The sequence below is a fragment of the Primulina tabacum genome, chromosome 1, assembly GCF_025594145.1.
Source record: "Primulina tabacum isolate GXHZ01 chromosome 1, ASM2559414v2, whole genome shotgun sequence".
Taxonomy (NCBI): Eukaryota; Viridiplantae; Streptophyta; class Magnoliopsida; order Lamiales; family Gesneriaceae; genus Primulina; species Primulina tabacum.
In genome coordinates, this window is record NC_134550.1 from 4,440,558 (window position 1) to 4,454,837 (window position 14,280).

The window sequence follows — 14,280 nt, forward strand, 5'->3', positions numbered from 1 at the left end:
AGACTGACTTGATTCACCAAGGGTTGTAGAATTAAGACACACTGAATTTGAAGAGATGTTGCGACCAGGTATTGCAACACCTGTGGCAACACCCAAAGGATTGATTTGCATTGAACGCTTCTCCTTGATCACAGCAGACAACGATGTGTGATTTTCAGATTCATTTGATCCTTGATCATCATCAAACTCTTCATCACTCAAAGTGACAGCCATGCCTTTGTTTCTCCGAAGTCGATTGGCACACTCATTGGCATAGTGTCCAAATCCAGAACACTCTCTGCATTGTACTGAGTCCAAATTTCTGACATTTGATTGGATTTGCAATTCAGTTTTTGGTCGAAATTGTCCTTTCATAGGAGTAAACTTTTGAGCTTTTGCAGAAGTGGTGATATTGGGCAACACAGATTTTTGTCCAATTTTCTTCTTCTCTCTCATTTTCTTCAAGTAATCACCGAATTTCTTAGTAATTAGAGAGATAGAATCTTCACCTAAATCAGATTCATTCACTTCTTTAGATATTTGAAGGATTTCATCATAAGAGTCAGTTGAAACTTCAAGGGCTATTGTCTTCCCTTTATCCTTATTTTGTAAATCAAGATTCATCTCAAAAGTTCTGAGGGAACTCATTAATTCATCCAGGTTGATTGTTGAAGTGTCTTTAGATTCTTCAATTGCACAAACTTTGACATTAAATCTCTCAGGTAGAGATCTTAAAACTTTGTTCACCAATCTTTCATTGAACATGGGATCTCCAAGACTGTGAGCTTCATTAGAAAGTTGTCTCAACCGGCTATCAAACTCAAGAATAGACTCCTTGTCCTCCATTCTCAGGCTTTCAAATTTTGATGCCACCATCCTTAGCCTAGTTTTACGCACACTTTCGGATCCTTCACAATGTTTCTGAAGTATATCCCAAGCTTCTTTGGCACAGACACAATTGGTGATTAAATTAAACATCCTTGTGTCAACAGACGAGAATATATCATTGAGAGCCTTGGAATTAAAATTTGACGTTTGCACTTTATCGATTGTCCATGTACTTTCAGGTTTGAGCCGAGTGTCTCCATCAGCATCCTCAATCTTTGGTGGACTCCAACCATCAAGTACACGTTGCCAAGCTCTTTCTTCAATTGATTTAATAAAAACCCTCATCTTTACTTTCCATAATGCATAGTTTGATCCATCCAACACGGGAGGTCTAAAAACAGTGTTTGTTGATGCTTCCATGATCCTTTTCCACCTGGAAAACAAAACAAAACAGGATCTCACTTAGTAGCGTCAAATCTGGGGCGTTACAGTTGGTATCAGAGCCGACCTCTCTTAGTACGGTGTGGTTCGGGGACGAACCAAGCGGAAGCTAGTGGGCATGTGAGGCCCGGGGCCGAAGAGGGCGGGGGGTGATCGCCGGTGCCATCCGGAATCGTTTCGAACTTGAAGTCATGCACACCCTTTACGGATTCGGTCCCCTTCGACTTGATCAAACGTTGGTGATTGTATTCCGTGTTCACAAAGGTGATGTAAAAGCCTCTTGAATGGAGAAGCTTGGCAAATGTCATCATTGGGTTGACATGGCCTTGTGCAGGAAATGGAACAATGACCAAGTGAGGCTTTTTGGTTGCTATGGAACCCATTTCGATGGATTTGATTTTTCTGAAATATTAAGAAAAAGAAAATGAATTTAAGGTTTTTGTCTGGACAAAACAGAAGTAAGTGATGAACTCAAAATGCACACACACATATATATACGTTTGTATGGCTAATGATAGAGCAAACCCGCCTTCTATGTACTCGTCTTTATTTACTTTTTTATCGATAAAATTTAATTTACCAGCCTTTCAAAAAAAATAAAAAATTATTTTACAAGTACAATAATTTAAGGAAAAATAATCATAATGGTAATTTAAGTGTAACGCCCCGAAAATTTAAAGGTCCACGCGAACCACATGCACAAATTATTAAATTCTTTGTGTATTTCAATTATATGATTTAATTGTATTAATTAATTATGTTGTGCATATTTGTATGTTTAAATTATATTTTTATATATGGTTGCATTAAAATGTATTTTAAATGTTATTCGAGTTGCGATCGAGGAACGGAGACCGAGGGCTGAAAAATAGAAAATGTTTTTATTGGAATAATTGCTTTTAATTATTTAAATTGCGGGTGATGATTTTTCTTATTTTTGAAAATATAGGGTTTTGAGGTGATTTTATACGCCGGGACGTAATTTTTATCGGTGTTGGATTTTCAACAAAAATACAAACTTTTTGGCAACCCAGCTATTTAATTCACAAACTTATTTTTTCCAAAACTATACTAATATTTTATTTAATTCTAATTAAAGACTAATTGGCTTAATTTAAGGGCTTAATAGGCCTAAAGCCTTATTAGTATTTAATTAAGCTATATATTATATGTTTAATCAAACAAAACCCTACAATTCTACACAAGACACACGGCCACCTTCTGAATTTTCTCACCAAACAAAAAATCACGGCACACACACACAAGAATTTTGAGAGAGGAAAATCGGTGGAAGCAAGGGAATTCTTAGCCAAAGGTCTTGCTCCGTTCTTCGTCATCGTCAACGGTTTTTCGTGCGTAATTTACGCAAAGGCACGCCTATTCTTCCTTTCAAACCATCAGCACATCATATTATATTTTTATGCATGAAAAGTTGCAAAAAAAGTGACACTTTTTGAATAATTTTCGTTTTGCATGTGTCTTGCAATTTCAAGTAGAAACTTTGATCCGAATTGTATTGTTTACGTGCATAAAAAGGGCTGCCATGATTAGGACTTGATCAAGCATGAATTTACACAAGTTTTAGGGTCATAAAACTCAACCAAAACGCTACACACGATAACAGAAACAAGCTGGAAAAGAATGGAACAATTCTGGAACATAGGTGATCTTATGGTTCGACTTTCATGAGAGGATGGCTTGGCTTGGGTTTGGTTGGGGCCAGGACCGAGCTAAGACCAAGGGTGAGTCGAGGGAAGAGTCCTAGCCATGCTAGGACTCGAGACAAGTGGGCTGGGAGGAGTCCTATCCAATAAGGACTCCTACCCGAGAGCTTCAAAGGGGGCAGCGCAGGGGTGCTGCTGTGCAGGGGAGAAGGGGCTTGGCCTGGGGGTTCTGGGCTGGGATAGGTCGACTATTTAGGGTCCTAGGAGGGAGCTTAAGAGCCTGGGTTGGGGCTGTGGCGGCTTGTTTGGCTGCTGGTTCAAGAAGACGTGAGGGAAGCATGCAGCAAGTGCTGCGCGTGAAGTTGCTGCCACGGGTTTAGTGGCTTGCTGCTCACGCCCAGGGGCTTGGGTTGGTCTGGGTATGGTCTGGGCGTGGTCCAGGGTCAGTTAGGGTCAGGGTGGCTTGATGGTTAAGGGTTGGGAGGAGTCCTAGCCAGGGACGGATCCAGGAATAAAAGTTTGGGGGGGGGGGGCTTGAAGTCAATATGATAAGTTATATATTATTAAAAAAAAATTTACATTATATCGTTCAACGAAGTTGTGCCCTACGAGATTTTAAAACATAAAATTCATCAATAATAGAATTTACATCAATATGTTTAGCTAAATCTCGTTCAATATAGAGTGTCAAACAATCGGCAAGAAAGTCATCCTCCATTTTATTGCGAAGTGCCGTCTTCATATGCTTCATTGCTGAAAAAACCCGCTCAGTAGTGGCAGTAGACACAGGTAATGTCAAAACAAGATGAATCAATCTAGTCAACATAACATAAACACTTGACCGTCCACTCTCGGTCAATTGCTGACACAACTCAACAAGTGTAGAAACCTTTAAATTCTGCATCACATCAAGTTTATAATGTATCAATTCATACTCCAAAGCAACAATTTCTTGATCTGTGAAATCTCCAGGATAAAATTTCTTCGCAAGCTTGCAAATATCATCACTGTTAAATGAGTCAAATGAATTTTTAGGATCTAAAGCTGTACTAAGAGAAAGAAGTTCCACCGACGACTCATTGAACCGAGTATTTAACTCCATCAAAATGAAATCTATTGCTGCATTAAAAACATCAAACTGGTAATGATGTTCTATTGTAGTTTGCCGACAGGAACGTCCAATCTTATATAGACAAGCAAGGTCAGGTACATCAATTTCATTTCTTGAGCAAAAAACTTTAACTTCCTGAAGAAATTCATTCCACCCACATTCTCTAAATTCTTGAAGGCAAGTTTTGGTAGTAGTGACAAATGTGATAGCAGTCAAAATGTCTTGAGATTTTCTTTGAAGAATTTGACAAAGAGTATCTGTTGTTCTCATAATTTTATGCATTAAGTGCAAAATAAACACAAATTCAAAGCTTGCCATGTTTCTGTAAATCCCCCGAACTTCAGCCTTAACTCTTCCATTTGGAGAATAATCACTGAGAACTTCAAAAACTTTGCAAGTTGCAGTGTACATACCTATCAAGCTTTTTACCGAATCATAGTGAGAACTCCAACGAGTAGCTCCTGCTCGTTGCAAATTATCAATCTGGTTTGCACCACTTCCAGAATCACGTTCTCCAATTGACAACATATACTCAATTTCATTTCTCTGTGCAGTATGTAATTCAGCAATGCGCTTAGTAGAAGAAGTGACAATATTAACAATATTGTCCAAATGAGAAAAGAATTCACAAATAACACTAACATCCTTAGCTGCAGAAACCAATGTCAGTTGTAAACGATGTGCAAAACAGTGGACATAGTATGCATAGGGACAATCTTTGAGAAATAATGCTTGAAGTCCATTCCACGCTCCACGCATATTGCTAGCACCATCATATCCTTGGCCTCTGATTTTCTTAACATGGAGATCATGATGAACAAGAACATTTGATATCTCATTTTTCAAATTCATTGAGGTAGTGTCACTAACACTTTTGATGGCAAAAAATCTTTCTGTCAAAATCCCATGATTGTTCACAAACCTCAATATAATGGCCATTTGCTCTCGTTTAGATATATCTCGGGCTTCATCAACAAGAATACAGAAGTATTTATCTCCAACTTCTTCACGAACCATCTGTCGTACTCTATTGGCCATAATATGTAAAATCTCTTTCTGAATTTCTGGAGCGATATATTGGGCATTTTTTGGAGCATTCTCAAGCACAACTTCATCAATTTCTATATTCATTTTTGCAAAAGCCTTCACCAATTCAAGAAAATTTCCATGATTAGATGAAGATAGAGATTCATCGTTACCTCTAAAAGCACAACCTTGAAGTGCTAGCCAACGAACAGCTACAATTGAGGTGCTCAAACGCAGACGATTTTTCTCTTTTTCCTCTTTAGATTGTGCATGCATCACTTTATCAATATGTTGTGAGGGCCTCATCAAATTTTCAGCCCTTCTCTCACACACAGTATGAGGTGAAGAAGCTGCAGAACCAATATGGGCAAGAAAAGCACATGTTTTTCCTTGGTTTACCCTTTTCCAATTGTCAAATTCTTCATTGACCAATACCGAGATATTAGATGAATTAACATCATTCAGGAAAAAAAAACAATATAAACAATATGCCTTATTTGTTGAAGGCGAATACTCCAACCAATAAAATTTCTGAAACCATTTTTTCTGAAAACGACGATTCTGGCTTCCAAATTTTGTACCTGGATACTCCAACATATCTGGTTGATAAGGCCCCATATTTAGATATGAACGTCTTATCTCATCTCGTACATTAACATGATATTCACATATCTGTTTTCTTTTTCCTGGATCTCGTTCAATAAAAGTAGACGAAGACTGATGATCGTCTCTAGGAGAGGAACATGAAGGAATTTGGATATTGGGAAATAGAAGACTTTCACTGGATTGATGTTGCATTGTAAGGACCGTAGGAATTGAAGTATCTTCACTAGCTTGACGATCTCTCTTCTTAAAGAAAGAGGATATCAATGTTTTTCCTTTCTTTGCAGCAGATTGATATTCCATTATGAAATAGTTCAATTTATAATCCTAAACAAGAATAAAATAATTATTAACCAAATAAACAAGTAATAGTCACTCAACAACTCAACAACAAACAATCAAGAAACCACAAATCACACACAGAGAAGCTATAAAAAAACAAAATAAAAAATGTATAGCCGATTCTTACCTGGATTGTTGCCTTGCCGATGAGCAATTCGATTTCTTCGGGAGTCCGCAATTCTATTTTGTCGCTAAAGGGCTTAGGACTTAGGAGAGAAATTTTGTAGAATTGAGGTGGGGCGGATCAGAGGATAAATTTGGTCTCATCCTTGTAAATGGACGGGACTTGATTGGACTAAGACATTGATGTACGACGGTTTTTGAAAAACCGTCGCTAAATTATTAAAAAAGTTAGAATACATCCGTCTCTGGTCCTAGCCTAGATAGGAGTTCAATGGCTCAAGGTAACACACGCACACACACCTGCAGAATGTTGGGTTCGGTCTAGCAAGTTTTGAGCGGGCCAGGGCTGGGGTTTTTGGGGCTGGGCTTGCACACTAGGGTCCCTAGATGAGTTGGCTAGGTGTTGGCTCAAGGCGGCTTGGGCGTGGCTCGGGTAAATTAGGAGATGGCTCGGTGTGTGCGATAAGGTGTCAAAAACGAAAATAATAAAGCTAAAATTAAATCCAAGGGTCCACGGTGGCGGCTCATGACTTGAAAGGGTAGAATAAATATTAAAAAGGCCATGTTTAAAATTTGGGATCAAAATAACGAGTTTTGGATTTATTCGGGATTTAATCGCCGCACGAAACGCTAATTAACGAGATAATTGAAAAGCCTAGTTTAAGCTTTATAAAATTATGAAAAATTAGGTCTAAGCTTAAATAACTATTATAAGTCTAAGTTTTTAATTTGGGAATTTTATATTAAGGTTTGGTTTAATTCGGGATTAAAACGCATTAATTCGTTATATTTAAAGATTAATTTAAAATTAGTCGAATTAAGCTAAATAAAAATATGAGAAAATTCATGTAAGCTTAAATAATTATTTGGGACATTTTAGTGTCAATGGAATTAAGAAAAAGTCAAAAACGTGAAATTTTACGTCAGGGGTAAAACGATCTTTTTACACCTAAAAATTAGTAAACGTCATGACAGTGCCCTATTTGCTGTTTTATATGCTAATATGATTATTTCACATGTTTATGAATTTTTATATTTTGAAATATGATTTTTAAAATGTTCATGGATGTTTATGATTTTTAATATGTTAAGTTGTGATTTTTAAATGTCTATGATTTTTTATGATTTAAATTGGACATTTAAAAGATATGTTGCATGCTTGGTTTCAAAATAAAAATGATATTATGCATGTTTTTATTAAGTGATGATAACATGTTGAAGGACGTGAAGGGATTGTGACTACTACATGTTGGAAATATCGTGAGGGTTATGGTCCCAGTGGAAGCCCGACGATCGTGTTTCCTTGGATACGGATACGAATACGAATACGTGATACGAATACGAATATGTTAATACGTAGGCCAAGGCCCAGTTGACCGGTGAGAGTGTTGCTGGTGTCCCCGCCGCCCAGTACTGTGGTTTTTTTTAGATGGATCCATCGCCCAAAACGTTTAAGAATACGAGTCACAATCAACGATCTGAATTCAACGAACACGAACATGAACATGAATATGAATACGAATATGGACATGAATATGTTTAAGTGATATGTTTATGTCTTTTGAAAATGTTTTTATGCATCATGAAAATGTTTACGAAAAATGTTTGAAGTTTATGCATCTTCATGAAAACGATATTTTAAGTACAAGTATTTTTCACTGTTATATGTTAACTGTATTATGTATTACTCGTTATCAAAAATATGACGTGTTGAGCCTTTAGACTCACTAGGTATGATTGATGCAGGTGATACTGATTATGAATATGATAATGGAGGTCTTTATGGATGACTTTGCTGGACTGAAGGTGCACATAACCCGAGGACCGACGCTAGTTTTCCGCACTAGTTATTATTTATGATTTTAAGTAATATTAAAAATATTTTTACGTCTTTTATTTTTGTTATGAGAGATTTTTGAGAGGTTATAGTATGGGCTATACTTTTCGAATAATGTTTTTAGGTTGGTAAAATGTTTGACGAATTTATGTTTTAAAATATTTTCCTTTGGATTTTTAAATGGCAGTTGGATGTTTATTTTTAAAATAATGTCAGAAATATTTTATGGTTCGGCCGATGCTAAGTGAGGTTTTAAAAAAAAAAATTCTAGTACTTTTTAAGAAAACGAATAAGCAGACGTTTCATTAAGATAGCTCGTTTTGTGTTTTCATCGTGTAATTATTTAATTTCGGGTTTTCATCGTGTAAGTTACAGTATGTTTTGGTGTTTAGTCATTTTTCGATAGGATGCTGACGTGACGTCGAAAAATACTTATGTGTAATCGAAAAATACTGATATGACACCAAAAAATAATGTGTTTGATGTCACGTCAGCGATCAATGCAAAAATGATTAAAAATCAAAACAATATCTAACTTACATAATCAAAACCCAAAATCGAACATTTACAAGATCAAAATACAAAATGAACAAACTCACACAACTATAGTTGATACTTGATAGTGAATCAAGTGCAGATCAATATACGACCATTTTCATTGGATTCATATTAATTTTATCGGTGTTTGTATCTCATCCAAATTAATTTTCTTTTAATTGCATTCATTTTGTTTGTGGAAAAGACTGAATGAATGGAGGGTTTTATATTAAGTACAATTTACAATGGAAAAAAAAATGTAATCATGAGAAATGTACGTAACAATTTTCTAGCAATTTATTACTATTTAATATTTCTCTCCAATTATTTTCAAATGTTGAGGAAAATTAGCTCGATACATGTGAGAACGTTCAATTTTTTAATTTTTTCCCACATAAATATTACTTAAATTTCTTAAATTATCTATCAATTTCAATCATGTATAGATGATTTTGCTAAATTACTTAACTAAATTACATTACTTAAAAAAAATTCACCACACGTAAATATTTATGCATTATTTTTTTTGAAAAAAAAATCTTTACCCCTATGAATTTCATCCTGACAGTCTCCATTGAAGTGGGAAGGCTAGGACAAAATTTGTATTTATTTAGTTTAATGATATGTCACAATCGATATTATTTGATAATTTGCAAACAGACAAGTAATTCATATTGGACAGATTTTTAATGTAAATTTAAGTTTGTGTGTGTGTGTGTATGTGAGGGAATGTAATTATACTCCAAAAAATATTAATAACTATTTATTTGTCTTGTAGACAAGACTAATAGACTATCCCTAATTATTAGTTATACATCTTTATTTACCTTTAAAAAACTGAAATGAAATCTTTTTATTTGTCTACAACTAAAATTTTAATATATCAATATTTTTTTAATGTGAAAAAAATTATTTTCTTAATCTTAAAATTTAATATAATTCATGTTTGTTCTCAAGATTTGTTCGATATACAAAATGTTGATTCATGTTTTTATAATGCATAAAACTAATGTGGTTTAGAAAAGTGGAAATTGGTGAAAAATCCTCAATCAAAACATTTCTTTGGGTTCACTCTCTACCCACAAAATTGTGGTACTATGTCATACAAAATGCGGTACACTCCACGTGGAAATGTGGTACACTTCATGTGGAAATGTGGTACTAAAAAAGTAACCAGGGACTGAACACAAAAAAAATCGACGGCTGGGGACTGAAGGTCAATTTCCCGTTTAGAAAATTGTGATTTACCAAAATTTTATTAAAGTGTTTGAAATAAAATTTAATTTTTTTATATATCTATTTATGCATATATAAATAATTAATATAAATAATTAACAGAAAAACTTATATGAGATTGTCTTACATTTTAATTTTAGGATACATACCTGACTCATGAAAATATTGATTTTATGCCAGAAATATTATTTTTTTATTTCAAGTATAGATCGAATCGACTTGTCGCACGGATATTGTTCCACGAGATTGTCCCACTCATTATTAAGATTTTAAGTTAGATGTTTTATTACTTTTGAATATATTTTGCAAATTAAAGTATATAATATTTTTTTCATAATCGGTGATCGATCGATCTATCTTAAAATAACGGTTCAACTGACCTCGATCAACCGTACGATCATATCGAAACACTGTAATATATTATAAAATAATAATATAATATAGTATATAATATACTTTAAATTCTAAAAATCTTAAAGTTGTATATAAATAAAAAAAATATTTATCAGAATTTAAACAACATACATATAATCAAAATATCAAATGTAATTATATATTATAAACAAAAAATTGTAAATAAAATAAGTTCTAATACAACTAAAATAATATTTTTAACAAAGTTCAAAATCCAAATAATCATATATATTAATACCAAAAATAAAATTTAAGATTTTAAATATAAAAATCAATTAAATTCTAAAAAAATTATTTTAAAAAACAATTAAAAAATCTTTAAAAAACAGTGAACCAGTTCGGTCGGTTAATCGATTTTTGTCCGGTTCTTGACTGGTTTGACCATTAAAACAGATTTTAAGTATGCTATGGACCATTGAGTGGTTCTCCATCGAATTGGCTAGTCCGATACAGTTTTAAAAACATGGTACATTATATGTTAGGATCAGTGGAGGTGCTTTAGAGGGGAAAAATAAACACCTCACAACTTTTTTTTTTGCTTCTGGATATAAGTTACCTTCTATTGTTGTCAGCAGCATAACTCTAATCTCGACTCTTCAAAATTCAGCCGACAATTGATATACAATGTGGAATGAGTCTACAATACTTTGTGAACAAATACAAAAACAATAGTGCACTAAGGTAACTTTAGTAGGACTTAAACACCATGTATTGAAACTCTTAGTATCAACTTAGTCAATACTTTATATAGACTTCTGAACAGAAATGCTTTTTATGTCGGTTACAAACTCACTCAAATGATATAATAAATACTGAGATTAAAATGAGTATAACACGATACAATATTATCTCTAAAAAGATTTGGTAAGACTTTTGAGAGTGTGCTTCAAATATTTTCAGCAAAACTTCTAAACTGTTGATCAAGTGAAAAGTAAGTTGTTGAACTATGACTTGACCTTTTTATAGACGATCTTCCAATGTTACAATCTGAATGGCTATAATAAATCAATCGTATCAAGACCCTAAATGTAATCTTAAATCTTGTCGTTTGTCAATTGTGTGATTCAAAAAAGCAGACGACAATTCATGATTGACATATACTATTTTAAATAGTGTACAGAACATTATCTGAATGTTTAATTTGCTGAATTAATACATCATTGAATAAGCTAGCAATAAATTATTGTTGAATAATGTTTGTCTCTTTAGTTCGGTAGACCTTTGTTAATAATCGGATATGTGCATATGCAATCTGCTGAACTTATTGGCTACTGAATTTTCCGGAGTATTGAATTTTAATATAATTTAAAAAATTCATACATAACTCAAACTTAAATGTTCCAACATTACACATATTCAATTCATTTCATATAGATTCATAATAAGTAATAAAATCAATTTGCTATTTTAATTTTTTGTTTAGAAAAATGTTAATTACACAAATATATTAACTACAAATTTGATAAATTATTATTTTATATTAAAATATCGATTTTATTGGTATCCATGTATCTTTTATAGTAGATATAGAGAATAAATTAAAAGTCTTATTTTTTTAAGTTACAATAAAAATAAAAGAAAATATGAAAAAAATAAAAATTTAACTGAAAATAGAATATAATATAAAAAATGATTTAATGAATATTATTTTTAATTTTTTTTCGTATATTGTTTCTATATTTAAAAATATTGACAGATATAACTATAATATTTTGAGTTGTTAAAGTTTCATTCTTTCACTTTTTCCAGTCCTTTTAATAATTATAAACTAAAATCTCTAAAAATTAAATTTTTAGATCATGTTAATAAATGTTCAAGTTAGTTCCGACGCAAATTTTTTTTATATGTTTTTGACAAAAATATTCATTGTACAATCCAGATTATTTTTGCAATATATCATAAAGTTACTCGACTGATTAATTCCGATCTAAAATAATTTCATTGTTGTTAACTCAACAATACATTTTCATGAATGTTTTTAAAAAGAAAAAATTTATAAATTCAAATGATTTAAAGCTTTTTTTTAAAGTAAATGATTTAAAGTTTTGCGCACCCTGATTGATGTCAATAATTAGAGCAACCAGCGGGGCCTAGGTGGTTATGTAATTTGTTGTTCTTTGTACAATTTTTCTCCCACATGCAGCACTTCCCTACTTTCATATCATATTTTATGGTTTTTTTTTTCACAAAAAATAAATAATTGCATATTAATTTATTTAGATGTATAAAATATATTTCAAATAATAACTAATTTTGATCGAAATATAATTTAGTCACAAAAAATTAGTGGTGTATATATAGGAATAATACGGCTTTATTTAAGTAGAATATATCTTTTAAATTACTTATTCTTTGATAGTTGTAGTTAAGTGTTGAACATATTGAAACAACCCAAAAACTCTTGTGAGACGGTCTCACGGATGAATTTCGTGGGTCGAATCTCTTATTTGCGTCATCCACAAAAAAATATTACTTTTTATGCTAAGAGTATTACTTTTTATTGTGAATATCGGTAGATTATACTCGTCTCACAGATAAAGATTCGTGAAACCGTCTCATAAGAGACCTTCTATTGAAACAAAATTGATGTTAAATAAGATCAAGAATATTTCTAAATATTATATCAATCAGATTAATTGAATTTTTATTAAAATAACAAACTATGTTTATAAAAATCGAAGCTTACCGCCCAAGCCAATTTGGCATTGCCAAGAAAAGAGAGTGATCGAGAACATATAGAAACATTTATCAAAATTATTATAATATATCAATGTTCTGTATTGTCATGGGTGTCAATCATAATTCCTCTGTAACAAATATAACAGATATGCATATATCTTCAAGCTCACACTTCACCGCCATATATAATATATATACTCAACCAAAGAGCATCTCCGAGCATTATCCAAGACTTCAACGTCTATATATATCAGCGTGCTCGCTATGTAGCAACTTATCACTGTACCCTTAGTCAACCTTCATATCGGTTCAACTCATTAGATGAAAAAGAACGGTTTCAGGAGTTAAAGTTGATCTCTAAGCTTATCGCATGGAAGAACGGTTGTAGTTCGGTCAGGACTGACTGACCGTAAATGTTAGGAGTTCTAATTGAGAGTGTGAATTCAATTGGATTGATTTATACAACATGATTGTATAAATCAAAGTTTTCTATTTTTTTATAATCAATTATGACACACATTGTTTTTTCTATTTCATTATTTATTGTTTGGGTTACAATAATCATATCTGTTTGGCAGAGCAATCGAAATATGATGTTTGTGTTGTTATACGATTTTAAATATTTGTTTTGTACAATTATCATTATCTACAGATTTTAGTAAAGCGCGCTTGGTCCTACAATTAATATCAGAGCCAATATTATGAGTTCGATTATCAATTATTGCAATGTGTGCAATTATTAAGATGAAAATTGTTGGGATATAATAATTGTCACTTCTTTGTAGAGCAATCGAAACGTGACATTTGTATTGTTATACGATTAAAAGATTTGAGTTGTATTATTATCACTAGTTATAAATTTTGATAAAACGACAAGTGTTCAGTCTTACATTTAGATAACAGTTTGGTCAAAATATTCGTTGTATCGGTTCAAGTTATTTACGCACTTTATCATATATCAGTGTATATAAAGAAAAAATATAGTAATCCAACCATGAAACACTGTTTAAAATTCCTAACACATACTAATGAATGTTCTTAAAAATAAAGATTTATTAATTTAAATGATTTAAAGTTTCAGCATCCTGAGGCTTGATTTAAATAATTAGAGCAACCTGCGCGCCTATGAGGTGGTTGATTATTTTTTTGGGTGAGATTTTCCGCCTACCTGCAGCTACTTTTGCAAGTGGTCCCTTCCTTGCTTTCATATCATATTCTATGATTGTCTACAATAACTTAAAAATAAATAATTGAATATTAATTTATTTAGATATATAAAATATGTTTCCAATAATAACTTCTTTTTTTCCGAAATATAATCACTCACAAAAAATTATTGGCATAATCTGTAGGATCGAGTGTTTGCCGCTTGATCAAAAGCTATAGCTGGTGGTAATGGTACAGCTCAAATCTTTTAAACCGCATAGCAGCTCAAGCACCACGGTTCGATCACTCTACCA